The sequence below is a fragment of the Formica exsecta genome, unplaced genomic scaffold (genome assembly GCF_003651465.1).
Source record: "Formica exsecta isolate Colony F162 unplaced genomic scaffold, ASM365146v1 scaffold49, whole genome shotgun sequence".
NCBI classification, from domain to species: Eukaryota; Metazoa; Arthropoda; class Insecta; order Hymenoptera; family Formicidae; genus Formica; species Formica exsecta.
The window spans coordinates 206,248-222,040 of NW_021852138.1; positions in this window are offsets into that span (position 1 = coordinate 206,248).

Below are 15,793 nucleotides of genomic sequence, written 5' to 3' on the forward strand. Positions count from 1 at the left end.
GGGCAACCACAGTACGGTTATCAACGCCGTGAGACACGGCAACGCAGCTACTGGACATGCCACCGTGAGATCTCACCGGCCCGATATCGCCCGCTCGTATTTATGGCCGTCGAGATTTCACATTATTAGAGCCATTTACCGTTTTCGCCCTATAATATCGCGGCGTATGCCCGCGCCGAGATTGCCGAGAGGCGCCTCGAATCGTGAATCGTGAATTTAAGGATCGATGGAGGCCGAAGGTAATTTCGGATGACTTAGAGCCGATCAGATATAAGTTACGTCTTAAGCCCAAGTACCTTCGACCACGACATAATATAAAAGTACGGAGATATTATTTTCCACGTGTCTGATGTATTCAAATGAATAATGTCATAGTCATTTTAGTCAAAATAGAGCATAAGTAAATGTAAATCTTGAACAACACGTGTACATTTTTCGATTACGATAATCAAGATCCTGTCGATTTTAATTTTAATTCAATTTTTAATGTTGCAAATGTATGTTTTTATTTTTACGCACGTAGAAATATTGCAAATATTATAAAATTTTGTCTGCAATATGAAAAATTTAATTAATCCAAATATTAAGCGTAACTTTGAGACCAAACTGATCATTTGATAATAACCGTAATGATCGTGTAATGATCGTGTACCATATTTACCGTACGGTATATAGAATAACAGATATACGCGAGACATTGCTTGTGTGACGGTATACTATTATTACGTACAATTATATGTCATAAGTTACAAGTCTGGTAAGTTTATTAGGGCGTTAGGGGCGCGTTTACACGTGTCGCAAAAGAGACTCTTGCTCGAAACGATGATACTTATTCAAACACATTACTGAGTAGCCTCCCACGTCGCGTTCGGCCGTGACGATAAAATAAGAAGACAAATAAGGGTGGCATCCCTTTTACGACAAATTGCGCCATTACGTGTCTTTCCATTAAAGCGCATTCTTTTGTCACGAAGATTATCGAGCACGTCTCGAGGCTTGACAGTTTCCATCATCGTTTCTCTTATCGTTCGGAACTAAATTTTAACATGTTTGAGTTTTTTTTATAAAATTGTTATATTATTATATTTTCGACCTTATCTACTTTCGACTTGATCTGCATTTCTAAGAATTGTCTTTTCAGAATCTTCTTTTCAGCATGATTATCGTTAATGAACAGAAATTGAGGGACGATAGAGCGGCAACAGACGATAGGCTCGGATACTGGCAGGAGATCCCGAGAAACCATCCATTCCTACATTAAACCGCGTTATCGCCAGCGTTAACATTCGTCTTCTAGGATGCATTGTCCTGCGATCCAGCTGGGGCAAGGTCCTCATCCGTCTCCCATTCAGGGTCGTGGGTCTCGACATTTCCGAATCTCCGAGGTGGTCCATTGTGCTCGGCCCTCACCACTGCTCTCCAGCCCTTTCCTTCCCCTCGCTCGTCCCCCTGGCTTGTTGCCGTCCCTTCTCTCTTTCTCTCTCTCTCTCTCTCTTTCTTTCTCTCGCCCTCGTTTCTTCATCTATCTCGTTTTAACTTTCTCTCTCTCTCTCTCTCTCTCTCTCTCTCGCTCTCTCGGCTCTTTATATGTACCCTTCTCTCCGTCTCCTCTCTCGGTCGTCCTCTCTTTCCATGCTCGGAGTCCTCTCGTCCAGAGGTAATACGGTGCCTCGAGGAGCACCGAAGGGGTGGATGAGGGGGGGGGGGGGATTGCGTTCAGTAGTAGATGGGGTTTTTAGGGGTGGCGACATGGAATCCGGGAATTCGTGTCTCGCGGGGTAGTCTCGGTAGGAGCTCTATCGATTCTCAACCAGACACACCATCCTCCGCGAGCATATCTCGTACGGGATCCCAGAGTACAAAACTCATCTGTACGGAAAAGTTTCGTTGTTGCGGGTAGCATTTCCGAAGGGTTTCGATACTATGGGAGTGTGTATAATTACGTGACAAAAGTTGTTGAAGGAAGAATGATTAGAACTTTAACAAGATGTGAAATTTAATAGACAACAGAAACGTCCCTGGCATTTAAGTCTTATAAACTTTTGGGTTATGCATCTAGACTATTACAAAAATTTATTAAATTTTGTGTTTAGTGCCAATTTTGTAAAAAGATTCCGATACATTATTTTGCGATGTATTTGATATTTCATGGGGAGAAGAAATGTTTTCACAAAAAAAACGCTTTTATATAAGAAAGTTTCGCAGCTATATATTCAATGTTAAAAAAAAGAAGCGGCGTATCAAATAATCTACGGAAATGACGGAAGAAGTAAGGGAGAAGTAGACGTGAAATAAAACTACCGGTGAGCCGCGAAGGAGAGCCGCGAGAGTAACCGATAACCAATAAATTTCTCTCTACTACATGAGGCACTCAAATACCGCAAAGTTAATATCGCAAATTGGCCATCGGTTATTTTTGAATCCGTTAATTTTTCGTGAAAGGGATATTGCGTCCATTATATAAATATATCTGTATCATTAATAAATTATCACAATTTTTTTTCAGCTTTAATTTCTACATTCCATCAACAAGTAATTCGATAAACATAACTTGTATAATTATACCATATATCATAAGTTTATAAATATATACACGTCATTGAAATACAAAATTTAAAACGTAATATATTTCTTGAAGTATTTATTCGTATTTATCATCGCTGTATAATTTTGAGCGGTTGTTCATAACAAGAGGACGTCAATCGGGGATTTTAGAGGCAGATTGTGGGAAACTACGCGAGTATCGAGAGAGAGAGAGAGAGAGAGAGAGAGAGAGAAGGGGAAGAGAAGGGGAGAAAGGTGAGGGAGAGAGGACCGCAATATCACAGCGATAAATCCATCGGGAGTTGATCAGGCGACACTCTGCAGCCAGTGCACGTATTCTTGGCATATCCACTTGGCGTGACCAGGAAGGCGCGCCATCTTGAAGGGTTTTCTCACCCTCCACCTGTGCGAGAGGGTGATTCTTTATTGTTTCAATAAGCACGGGTACACAGGTCCAGTCTTATTAGCGAAATAAACCTCTTTTAACGACGCCGCCACGCTCGACCTCTCTCGTTTCTCTCCTTTCCCTCATCTTCTCCTCTCCCCTCTCCCTTTCCCCTCGCTCTCTTCCGGCCGCGAAAGACGCGCCGGCGGAAGTGGAAAAAGCCTCTCCTCTCTCGGCGAAGACGCGAGAGAGATTCAGCCGAGGATAAGAGAGGAGCGGAAAGGAACCGAGGGATTCTTGAAAGAGTTCTCTTTCAGAGGAGTCTCCAAAGAGAGAATCGATAGGTTTTTCCGCGGGTTTCCATGGAGACCGCGAGGCGAATCGGACTGTACACGCGATAAGCGACGAAGACGTGGAAAGAGCATCGCCGCAGTGGCGTAAGCGCCATCCCCCTTTTACGTTTCCCGCTGCCTTTTCCTGTCGGGCGCGAGATTACATAAGTTCCCGCCGTGAACGTACAATGAGACCGTTTCGTGTCACGGACGTAATGCCGTGAATGAAATAAAACTGTAACTCGCTTACATAGAAATTATTCATCGATGGATTGTATCAGTCAATCTTTCCCAAAAACGCATTTACATTTTTTCTTCTCTACCTATATATCACACATAAAATTCATTTGATTTAAACTGTCGACGCAATCCAAGTTTTTATTTGATATATTCTCATATGTATATATATACAGGGTGTCCGACAAGTAAGTGACCAAACGAAAGATGGAGATAGATTGGGTCAAACTAAGTCGAAAAGTCTTGAACTATTTTTTTTATAACGCTTAATAAAGGAATTATTATTGAGTAAAGTCTGGCCAATCAGCGCCAACCTTTAGCCGGGCGTACATCGATGAGCCGCGCGCCGTGAAGTGTGCACCGCCACATACTATCAGGCGCGCGGTTCATTGACGTGTGCCCGGCTAAAGGTCGGCGCTAATTAGCCAGATTTTACTCAATAATAACTCCTTGATTAAGCGTTATAAAAAAATGATTCAGGACTTTTCGACTCAGTTTGACCCAATCTACCTTTACCTTTCGTTTGGTCACTTACTTGTCGGACACCCTGTATATATATACATATGAGAATATATCAAATAAAAACTTGGATTGCGTCGACAGTTTAAATCAAATGAATTTTATGTGTGATATATAGGTAGAGAAGAAAAAATGTAAATGCGTTTTTGGGAAAGATTGACTGATACAATCCATCGATGAATAATTTCTATGTAAGCAAGTTACAGTTTTATTTCATTCACGGCATTACGTCCGTGACACGAAACGGTCTCATTGTACGGGGATTTTAGAGGCAGATTGTGGGAAACTACGCGAGTATCGAGAGAGAGAGAGAGAGAGAGAGAGAGAGAGAAGGGGAAGAGAAGGGGAGAAAGGTGAGGGAGAGAGGACCGCAATATCACAGCGATAAATCCATCGGGAGTTGATCAGGCGACACTCTGCAGCCAGTGCACGTATTCTTGGCATATCCACTTGGCGTGACCAGGAAGGCGCGCCATCTTGAAGGGTTTTCTCACCCTCCACCTGTGCGAGAGGGTGATTCTTTATTGTTTCAATAAGCACGGGTACACAGGTCCAGTCTTATTAGCGAAATAAACCTCTTTTAACGACGCCGCCACGCTCGACCTCTCTCGTTTCTCTCCTTTCCCTCATCTTCTCCTCTCCCCTCTCCCTTTCCCCTCGCTCTCTTCCGGCCGCGAAAGACGCGCCGGCGGAAGTGGAAAAAGCCTCTCCTCTCTCGGCGAAGACGCGAGAGAGATTCAGCCGAGGATAAGAGAGGAGCGGAAAGGAACCGAGGGATTCTTGAAAGAGTTCTCTTTCAGAGGAGTCTCCAAAGAGAGAATCGATAGGTTTTTCCGCGGGTTTCCATGGAGACCGCGAGGCGAATCGGACTGTACACGCGATAAGCGACGAAGACGTGGAAAGAGCATCGCCGCAGTGGCGTAAGCGCCATCCCCCTTTTACGTTTCCCGCTGCCTTTTCCTGTCGGGCGCGAGATTACATAAGTTCCCGCCGTGAACGTACAATGAGACCGTTTCGTGTCACGGACGTAATGCCGTGAATGAAATAAAACTGTAACTTGCTTACATAGAAATTATTCATCGATGGATTGTATCAGTCAATCTTTCCCAAAAACGCATTTACATTTTTTCTTCTCTACCTATATATCACACATAAAATTCATTTGATTTAAACTGTCGACGCAATCCAAGTTTTTATTTGATATATTCTCATATGTATATATATACAGGGTGTCCGACAAGTAAGTGACCAAACGAAAGGTAAAGGTAGATTGGGTCAAACTGAGTCGAAAAGTCCTGAATCATTTTTTTATAACGCTTAATCAAGGAGTTATTATTGAGTAAAATCTGGCTAATTAGCGCCGACCTTTAGCCGGGCACACGTCAATGAACCGCGCGCCTGATAGTATGTGGCGGTGCACACTTCACGGCGCGCGGCTCATCGATGTACGCCCGGCTAAAGGTTGGCGCTGATTGGCCAGACTTTACTCAATAATAATTTTTCTATTTTGATTAAATTAACGTCACAGCGGAAATAAAAATGAAAAAAAAATCCGGAAAGCAATGAATGACGGTTGCTGAAGCCACCTTCGAAAGAATTTTTGCAGCGGGAAGCGAGGCGGTTAAAGGATCCGCCTGTCAAATCCCTCCCGCTGGACCTGCGCGACCTCTTTCTTCTCGATTATTTTTTTTCGCTCACGGAACGCGGATCCTTGGCGTCGAACGGCTCTTTTAACTGCCCTTACTTGACGCGATCACCATCAGGTTGTGTACGATCGTATTCGAGGCATCGTCAGGTCGGCCATTTTGCTAAGATCGTTTCTCATCTTTTACGAGGTTCGACACCGCCGCCGTCATCGTCGTTTCGGCCTCAGCACGAGAAACAATTGAATGTCCCCGGGTTTATTTTTGGAAGCCTTAATTTAATTCCCGTCCCGAGCGCGCGCACGACAGAATAAAGAACAGAGAAGGAGAAACAGAGAAAAAGTGTAGAAAAGGAGAGCGAAGAGGAGGAGAGCTATAGTTAAGAGACGAATCTTTTGTTTCCTGCCGGCCGCGTTTCTGCTTGCAATGTTTTTTTTTTTTTTTTTTAAGTTAATAATTCCTTTATTAAGCGTTATAAAAAAAATAGTTCAAGACTTTTCGACTTAGTTTGACCCAATCTATCTCCATCTTTCGTTTGGTCACTTACTTGTCGGACACCCTGTATACATATATGACAAAATCTTTTTTATTTTCGCACAGGAAATAGTATATTATAATATATTTATATGTAATATTATAATATATTTAAATATAATATTATATAATAAAAAATTTATAATAAAAAGAAATTGAACACATTTTTCTATTTTGATTAAATTAACGTCACAGCGGAAATAAAAATGAAAAAAAAATCCGGAAAGCAATGAATGACGGTTGCTGAAGCCACCTTCGAAAGAATTTTTGCAGCGGGAAGCGAGGCGGTTAAAGGATCCGCCTGTCAAATCCCTCCCGCTGGACCTGCGCGACCTCTTTCTTCTCAATTATTTTTTTTCGCTCACGGAACGCGGATCCTTGGCGTCGAACGGCTCTTTTAACTGCCCTTACTTGACGCGATCACCATCAGGTTGTGTACGATCGTATTCGAGGCATCGTCAGGTCGGCCATTTTGCTAAGATCGTTTCTCATCTTTTACGAGGTTCGACACCGCCGCCGTCATCGTCGTTTCGGCCTCAGCACGAGAAACAATTGAATGTCCCCGGGTTTATTTTTGGAAGCCTTAATTTAATTCCCGTCCCGAGCGCGCGCACGACAGAATAAAGAACAGAGAAGGAGAAACAGAGAAAAAGTGTAGAAAAGGAGAGCGAAGAGGAGGAGAGCTATAGTTAAGAGACGAATCTTTTGTTTCCTGCCGGCCGCGTTTCTGCTTGCAATGTTTTTTTTTTTTTTTTTTAAGTCACGTCGATCTTTCCGGAGAAAGGACGCTGATGTCCACTCTTGTCCGGTTAAGTTGTGCAAATTACACTCTAAGGAGAAGAAATGTATTTCATGTGTGTGAATATTGCGTACGTCAACTCCCAGGAGCAAGAATGTAAACTGGTTTAACAAAAATTTATCTTATCCAAATAAAAAAAATTCTTTCATATATTATTATTTTTAAAGCAAAAGAGAATTTATAGCCAAAACATACATTCCGATGACTTTTATATGAATAATATATATTTTGTAGATTAAAGGATTGTTAGATTAATTTTGATGTATTATATGATAAATTTCATTGTTTAAAGAAAGTTCTTTTTTTAATTATAAATTGATTTTATAAATTATTTCATATCGAGGCGCTCGCATACAATTTATTGAAAAATGTGGGTGGTCTCTCGCTCATGTCTTCCACGTGTCTCTTTCACCAATTCTCAGAAATGTCACTTTCAGTGAAGGTATATACACGCAGCAAATCGTGCGTCGTGTTCTCAAGTTATAGCATCTGATGATTCCGTTTCCTCTGTCGACGAAATTGGCGACGGTCTTTAAATGAAAGATTCTTGACAAAGATGAACAAAAATCCGCGTAAATTAAAAATAACTGTTATCAGAATTTCATATTTTAAGAAGATTTATTTAATGATTCAAATGCAATAAAAATTTTTTTCGAATATCAAGTACAGGATTTTGCTTAAATACTAAATATTACACTGAAAAAAAGACTGTCAAAATCGTGAAATTAAAAAAAAATATCAGAAATAATAACTACAGAGTATCTTAGAAATGAAAATACATCAAATAGATTCAAACGGAACAATAACGTTAAGGAAGCAGCATCTTAGACGATTCGTCGCAGGCGAACATATGTATTTCTACATATGCATGAAAGTTGTTTGCAACAAGCATTGCTTTATGCATGCAATACAACACGCATAAATAATTAGAGGTTTTATGCAAACGAAAGAAAAATACACGTGTAAAGCCACGCTCTCATGCTATGAATATATATCATTGTGAGAAGATGTTCTTCAACAAGAAATACTATTCATCGTACGTATGATGTTAATACATCAACTGCCGATAACTCTTTTTTTATAATTTATTTCCATTCCTACATGCACGCAAAATGAGAACGTATATCGAAAGATAAGAATGGTCTGGATAAGAAATATGTCTAACAATAAATATAAAACATGCTGTCTTAAACTGAATTAATGAAAATATTACTGATTACACGGAAAAAAATAATTAGCTGCCGTAGCTAAAAACTGCGTGTGGTAGGTAACTAGATTTCAGTCGTAATATATGGATAGCGAACATCTTAGCTGTGACACCTATTTATTAGGTGCAACAGCAAACATCTTAGCTGTGATACCTAAGAGAATATTTTATTTTAAAAGATATTTGAACATTATTTGCGAATTATTTATTGTATAAAGAGAGATATAAATATGTTTTTAAAATCTCCAAATAATTTTTAAATTTTTTTAGAAGATATAGTTAAATAAAATATATTTTAAATAGTATGCTCTCTTTAAATGAATAGAAAAGTCATCAATGAATTAATTAATATTAATGTACATTAATTATGACATTACTTTACAGTTCAGAATTAAAACAATATAAATAATGTGCAAACATTTACTTCTTATGTAAACGATGTTGATTGCTTTAATCGCAATATATTAATAATATATATGTATTAAACGCGCTTTCAATAAACTGATTTTCAAGAAAACGCTCGGAGCTACTTCGACGTTTATAATCGCGAGTGTGAGTAACTAAAATGCATGAAATACATTTGTGTGAGTGACTAAATTGAGATATAAATCACTGGTACGCGATAAGGAAATCGATGACAGGTGGACGTGTAAACAAACATGTTTCACACTTTCAGCGTGATGCGCGACACCTAAACAACTGAAAGTTGTGAAAAAAAATATCAGTATCTTTTTGCTTTAGTTTTATCTGTTTACCCATCTCGGGGAAAGTCGAGCGATGCTCGCTCGAGCGTGTCTTTTTGGGTATTAAAAATAAGATAACGCGAGAAAAGAATGCGAGAAGAAAGTCCAAAACGCCAATAAGATATATTTCACACCGACACTACGAGGCTCCTCTTTCTTCAATCTTCGACGTTCGCTCGTTCTCGTCGTTTTTCCCGCTTATTCTAACGACATTAGTATTGGAGGCATTAGTATTCGATTCATTTACTTTCGATCGCGAGTCTGAAACATGTGTATGCTCGTAACAAATTCGAAGACTGGCATGACACAATCCATAATGCATTCGCCTTACGTTGCCGTCTGTTTGACCAGATTGAAAAAAAATTATTGAAAAAGAAAACGAGAAATCTGCATTTAAGAAGAAATATTTGTCAATAGGATGGGTCCCTTTATTTCTAACATGTATACTTTGAAAATTTCTTCAGCAAATAATTTATACTTTAACCTCGCACCAAATCTTCTTTTGTGCCATTTATATATATTATAAATTTCTCTCCCCCCCCCCTCTCTCTCTCTCTCTCTCTTTAATTAGAGCATGTAACGTAATACCAGTGATCAACGACTGGTATCATATTAAGGTAAACAATTACGTATAAATAAAATTACTCTCTCAATCCAAACCCGTGAACGCGATGAACGAGCTTGAGAACGAGGATGTGGACGAGAAGCAACCTCAACGAGATATTTTGCGAGTCGGCGAAATCCGAGTTCTCTATTGGATCGAGAATCGATTGAGTTATTGGCTATCGATCGAGTCCGCGTGGATTATTTATGTTAGCTCAGCTGTATCCACACGAATTATTTAGGTCAGGAAATTCGGGATGCCACCGATATACACACGTGGGACGTGTCACATGAATATTACTTGTTACAAATGCAAAGGCCAAATACAAATTAAATGCACAAATACAAATCAATCAATGGTTTTACAGATCTATTTTGTATAAAGCAAAATATATGTCCAAAATAATTGATTAGGTAAAACTAATCATATCATACGTAATTCATTTTTTATTTGTTTTCTGTTAACAAATACTTAATACTATAAATTGTATAATTACTAAAAAAAATTTTTTTAATACGAACTTTTGAAAAATAAGTGATCAATAAAAATCGTTTTAATTCATATGTATAAAATATCTAAATAATTATATTATTGTAAAAAGTTTCATAAAATATTAACCTATTAAATTAAATAAACTATTAAACTGTTAAATTGTTAAATAAATATTAAACTCTTTATTTAGCTCAAGAAATTCGAGATAATACGTGTTCGCGAAATACAATGAATCTCCCAAATTCCAATTTTTTTATTGAATTATACAAATAGAACGACTATGATTATTGGTCATCGATCTATGTTTCCGCAAGCATTAATTACTTCACGTTAATATGTATGTTAAAGATCCTTACCCTTACACTCTTTGCCATCTCTATTTTCATTCTAAATGATAAGTTTTACATTTATACAATACATACTTATACACATAATAAAGAATCCCTCACAGCAGAAACAATCACAGAAAAAAAATTGTATTATGTATATATGTATATAATATATAAAATAAATTTTGTATATATATTAATGTATATAAAATTATATTATTTTACATTTGCATATCTATACATATAAAATTTATATATGGATATAATATGCAAGTCTCTCTCTATTTTGAACTACATTTTCTAATTGCAAAGTGCCGCGCGAAATGTCTGTGTGTAAAGCCAGTGCCGTTTCCAATCGCGTTGCCTTCCTCAACATCCTTAACGACTCGAACTGGATGTTGAACCTGAGATCAAACGGCCGCGACGTAAAAGACGAAATTCGTCACGAGCGGAGTGTCGGCTTAGCGGCAGCGATAGACCGGAAAGGTACTTCGCAGGCAGTGTCTCGCAATGCGTGTTTGTGGTGACGCGACCCACCCGCCCCCTCGCGCGTACCTGTCCGTGACCAGTGTGTGTGTGTATGTGTGTGCAGGAGTAGTTTCCACGTGTAAACGCTCGCGCGTACGTGTTGGTGCGCGGTAGCTTTGCCAGGAGTCAGTGACACCTCTCGCATCGTCGGCGGCGGCGGCGACTGCGGTTTCTGGTAGCCATGGTAACCACCCTCTTTTCCCCCTTTCGCGTCCTCCTCCTCCTCCACTTCTTCCTGCTCCTCCTCTGCCTCCTGAGGGGACTCCGCTACCTCTGTTCCTCATCAAACTCCCCCCGTTCTCCACCTGCGCGTCGGTTTCTCTCTGCGCGGTTCTCTCTTTCTCTCTTTTCTCCCTTCTTCGTTTTTTCGTCCAATTATCATACCATCTTACTCGGTCGTGCCCTTCGTGGATGTCACTGCACCTCCTCCCCCGCCGCGCCTGTTCCATTCTCTCCGTCACTTTGAGTTCTTTTGTAAAGAAAGACTGAGACGAGCAAGAAAGAGAGAGAAAGAGGAAAGATATAGAACGAAATAGAGAGATGAGGAACAGGAGAGAAAAGAAGAACAACCGAGAAGTGGCCACTGTTGCCAAGCCCGTCTCTCATTCTCTTTCCTTCTCTCTCTCCATCTCTCTCTCACTCTTTCTCTTCTCTCTCGTCACGTTGGATACGCGCAAGCTGCGCTGCCAATGCCGTTGACGTCGGTGAAGCCGACGGTGTGTATGAATAGATGCAGCAGCACCGTGTTACTGCCGCTGCAACGACCGTTCACTGTGGATGCAGTCTCCGTTTCTCTCCTTCATCCTCTTTCTCACCACGTCACACATCTCCGCGTAATATCGCTCTCCCTCTTGTTCCCGATGTCTCTCTACCTTCATTCTCCCGCTTCTCTTCTAGCGTGTCTACCATAATGGCGTTAGAACCGTCACGGCGCCCGGTTATAGCGCGATGTACGACAGGATGTATGACTAACAGTTTCTGCTATTCTGGGAGACGAGCTCTCTCTCTTTCTCTCTCGGTACCGATGACGTTAAAGGAGAATGTTCATTTTCGTTGAGCGGGTAAGAGCGAGTTTTGACACTTTGTCGCGCGGAAACACCATTATTGTTGAATTCCGTCGCTTCCCGTTTGCAAGATCGCCGCGGCATCAGCCCTTCCGATATGTCCCATTTGAAATCTATTTAATAAATGTCCATAATAATTGATCGCATCAATGTAACCAATTTACGGTAGAATTTTTCTTTCCATAAATTATTACGCTTATTTTGCAGAACGTGAAGAGAGCGAGGGAAAAGCCAGTAGCTCTCTCGAGACAAAGAAGGCCTCCATTTTGAACGGTATCTCCATTGATAGACGGAAAGCAGAGAGTATCATCATGCAGCGCGCGCAACTGAACGGAGATGAGCAGAGATGCTCCCGCGGTCGAACCAATCAGGAATGGAGGATGCTCCCCCGGCCCAATCATGGCTCTACGCACGCACACCACTATCCCGAGGAGCCAAGCGACACAAGAGCCCGCGCAGAAAGACGGCACTGATGAGCGAGGGAAGCATCGCCACAAGTGGGAAGATCATCCAACCAATGGGAAGTCCCTCCCTTTCGGCAGAGATAACAATGGGTCGAGTTATGTGCGTGTGAGGGAGGGGGTGGGGGGATGAAAAGTAACGGATGGCAGTGGGAGAAGATAGCGACTGATCGCGCCAATGGCAGCCGCGTGATCCCTACGCGGGAGAAGCAACGAGCTTTCAACGAACCGACTAATTAGCGACGATAATTAGAAGTGTATATGTGATAGAAATCACTTTTTAAACGTAACTCTTTTACAGAGAAAATTTTTTTTTTTTGTTTATTCACTGGGTATATGAAAAGAAATATGTCATTAAAATGACATATTTTTTTAATAAATTTCCATTCCTTTCATTATTTTTATAAAGTGAAAATAGGCTTCTGTAAAAGCAAAAAATTTACTTTAATCATTTTTATTTTTTTCTTCTTTAATATTACTCCTTAAAACGTCACGAGTAAAGGAGATCTACTCAATCTGCGGTTTCTCTGGCAGACTTTGAAAATCGTGAACCACTCTTAGGGAGAGAGGGTGGACGCGTGAATTAAAGTTGACGGTACTCTCGCTTTAGACCCTTCTGGGAGTATGATAAAGAGAGAAGCGGAAATCTAGACGCAATTTCGTCGTATTTAATTAGACGCCTCTACGATAAGAAAACTGAAAAGAAAATATGAGAGGAAGCACATTCTAGATTTATTAAACAAACAAACCCGGCTATGCGAATTCGATACAAAGAACTGACGAGTTACGTTTTATCGCCGCATTTTCCGGAATAGCATCAGCCAACCGGTGTATGACGGTTCTCTTTCTGCCTATCTCTCATTCTCATTCTCCCCCTTTTCTTCCCTTTCGTTCTCCCTGTCTCTTTCTCGCGGTGGAGAGAGAGATCGCTACCGAGGAGGGGTGGAAGACGTGGTGCGCGCGGCTCCTCCTCGGAGGATCAATAGAGACAGGGAGACGAGACCTCTTTCCCACCCTCCGCGTTCCTCCTCGCTGCTCTCTTCTCTCTTCTCCCTCATCCGTTGGTAGGAGCACCCTTCAAAGGGGACCCTACCTCCGACTCCTCTGCCGCGCTTCTACTTCTCCGCGTTCTCCGTCTCTCGCGTTGCCCAGACACTCGCGGCTGATAAAATGGAAAATAGAGATAGCGAAATACACAGCAATGGAAGAATATAAAATAATTTTCCCTCAAATATGTAATTAACGACATATTAAGTCTGCGATTGTAAATTTAAAATATAAAAGTCTAATTAATCCTAAATCACTCTTTCACTCTTGCAATTTTACATCAAGTTTATTGCAATTTATTTGAAACCGTTTCCAAACCTTGGGAAAACATTTTGCGAAAGGAGAAATTTTTCTCTTTAACAAAATATGAATTCAAACATTTTTGGGGAAAATTCAATTTTTCTAACTCTAAAGCAAGAGATAAAGTATTGTCATTATATAATAACTAAAAGAGTGACTTGGAGTTTATATTATAATAAATTTATGGTACATATTTATTATAACGAGTCTTATAGAATAATACAGCGTACAAGAGACGAGTGATTAAAGATGTTTGCTCTTGTTTGCTCGGGCCCGTCGATGCTCACGCTGCAGAGACGAGGCGTAAAGGGGTGGTTTAGGCTACCTCGGTTGTGATTAATTTGAATCAGCAAATGCCTTCGAGGGTTTACATTGACTGAGCTGAAGGCACCGCCGTACCGGTAATATGCCACAGTTCACGGGAGAAAGAGGCAGACGGTAGCGTGAGGGGGATGAGGGAGGGGGCGGATATGTTCACAAGGGAAGGAAACATCCCCCGCACGAACCGCAACGAAAAGCCAACGGCGGCCGCGAAGCAACCCCCCGCTGCCACTTTTCGGGAACGATGCACGCAACGGGGGATGAGATAGAGGAGCGCGAAGGGTGAAGGGACGAAGATGGAAGCCTCGGGAGCGATAGGAGTGGGGGAGGAGCGGGAGATCGTCTTAAATCACTTCCATCTCGCTCCATCTTGCTCTTACTTTCGCGTCGAATGTAGAACTCCGCGAATAACAACCCCCGATGCTGCGCCGAGGGGGCGCGTTGATTCCGGTTTACAAATTCTATTATGAGTCGGGATTGTGTCCTGCCCTACTGCGCTCCAGGATTCTCGTAGAAAGGATAATTGTGGCTGCAAATTTCAGCGAATTTTTAAACTTTTCAACGAGTTTGTAAGAGCAAAATGGCCCTTTATTATTCCTTTAATAATTAATTAAGTCGTATAAAACTTTAACATATGTACAAATTTTAAATTATACGCTGGCATAATATAATTTTTCTATATTTATAAAAAATATATATAAAGTTCATAAATTGTATATATTGTGTATTTATATGTATAACTATAAAATATTAATTTTAATACATTATATATACATGTCAATATAATTATTTAATTAAACGAAACATAATGTAATACTCGAAATATTAGAAAATATTATTTCAAATATCAGAAAATATTTTTTCAGATATTGGCTAAAAAATGGTCAAAGGGATCAATGAGCGAAGACTTTTTATGACCGTCCGTCGTAGTGTAACGAAAGGTTTGTGATACTTATGATAATGACAACTGTTCGAAAGATTGAATTCTGTTTTGAAAACAGCCGCAATGTAATTCGAAACGTTCTGTTTTATTATCCTACGTGGACGCTCTTCGAAGAACAAGGGTGCTCTTTGTGTTGGATTTATTGCTCCAAATATACTGTCGGGCAGCAGCACGGGAAAGAAACACGAGATCTGCAATTTAAAAGAAAATCAATTTTTACTTAAGTATTTAATATGCATATTAAGTCATATATCATATTTATGTACAATCTTGCGCGCTATTCCCTTTTATAATTCATCGCGTACCATCCTTAATTATTCGGGTAGAAATTGCGAAAATGGATGTATACAAAATTACTTTTTTCGCTGGTGAAAAAAATAATCAAAAACGGCGTTAACGACGACCGCCACTTCTCGCGTTAAACTGGAACATGTTTGTGTGTGCGCGCGAGAAAGTTTGACATGAAACCCTTTTCTTGTTTTTCTCGAGTTTCAAACGCTTTTTCAAGGCAGCATGCATCGTAAAGAAAAATTGCCTGCGGTATTAATTAAATAACCACAGATTTTATGATATATATCAATGTGTTTACATTGATATATATCATTTTTGATATACATGCATTAATTAATTTTTCAATTTCGGAGACATTCATTACGTAATGTTATATTTTTCATAAACTAATTTTCATAGTTAATTTTATAAGAGAGAGAACTCTCGTTCTTTCTCTCTTGATGGTTCTATTTATTTATTTATTTTTTTAT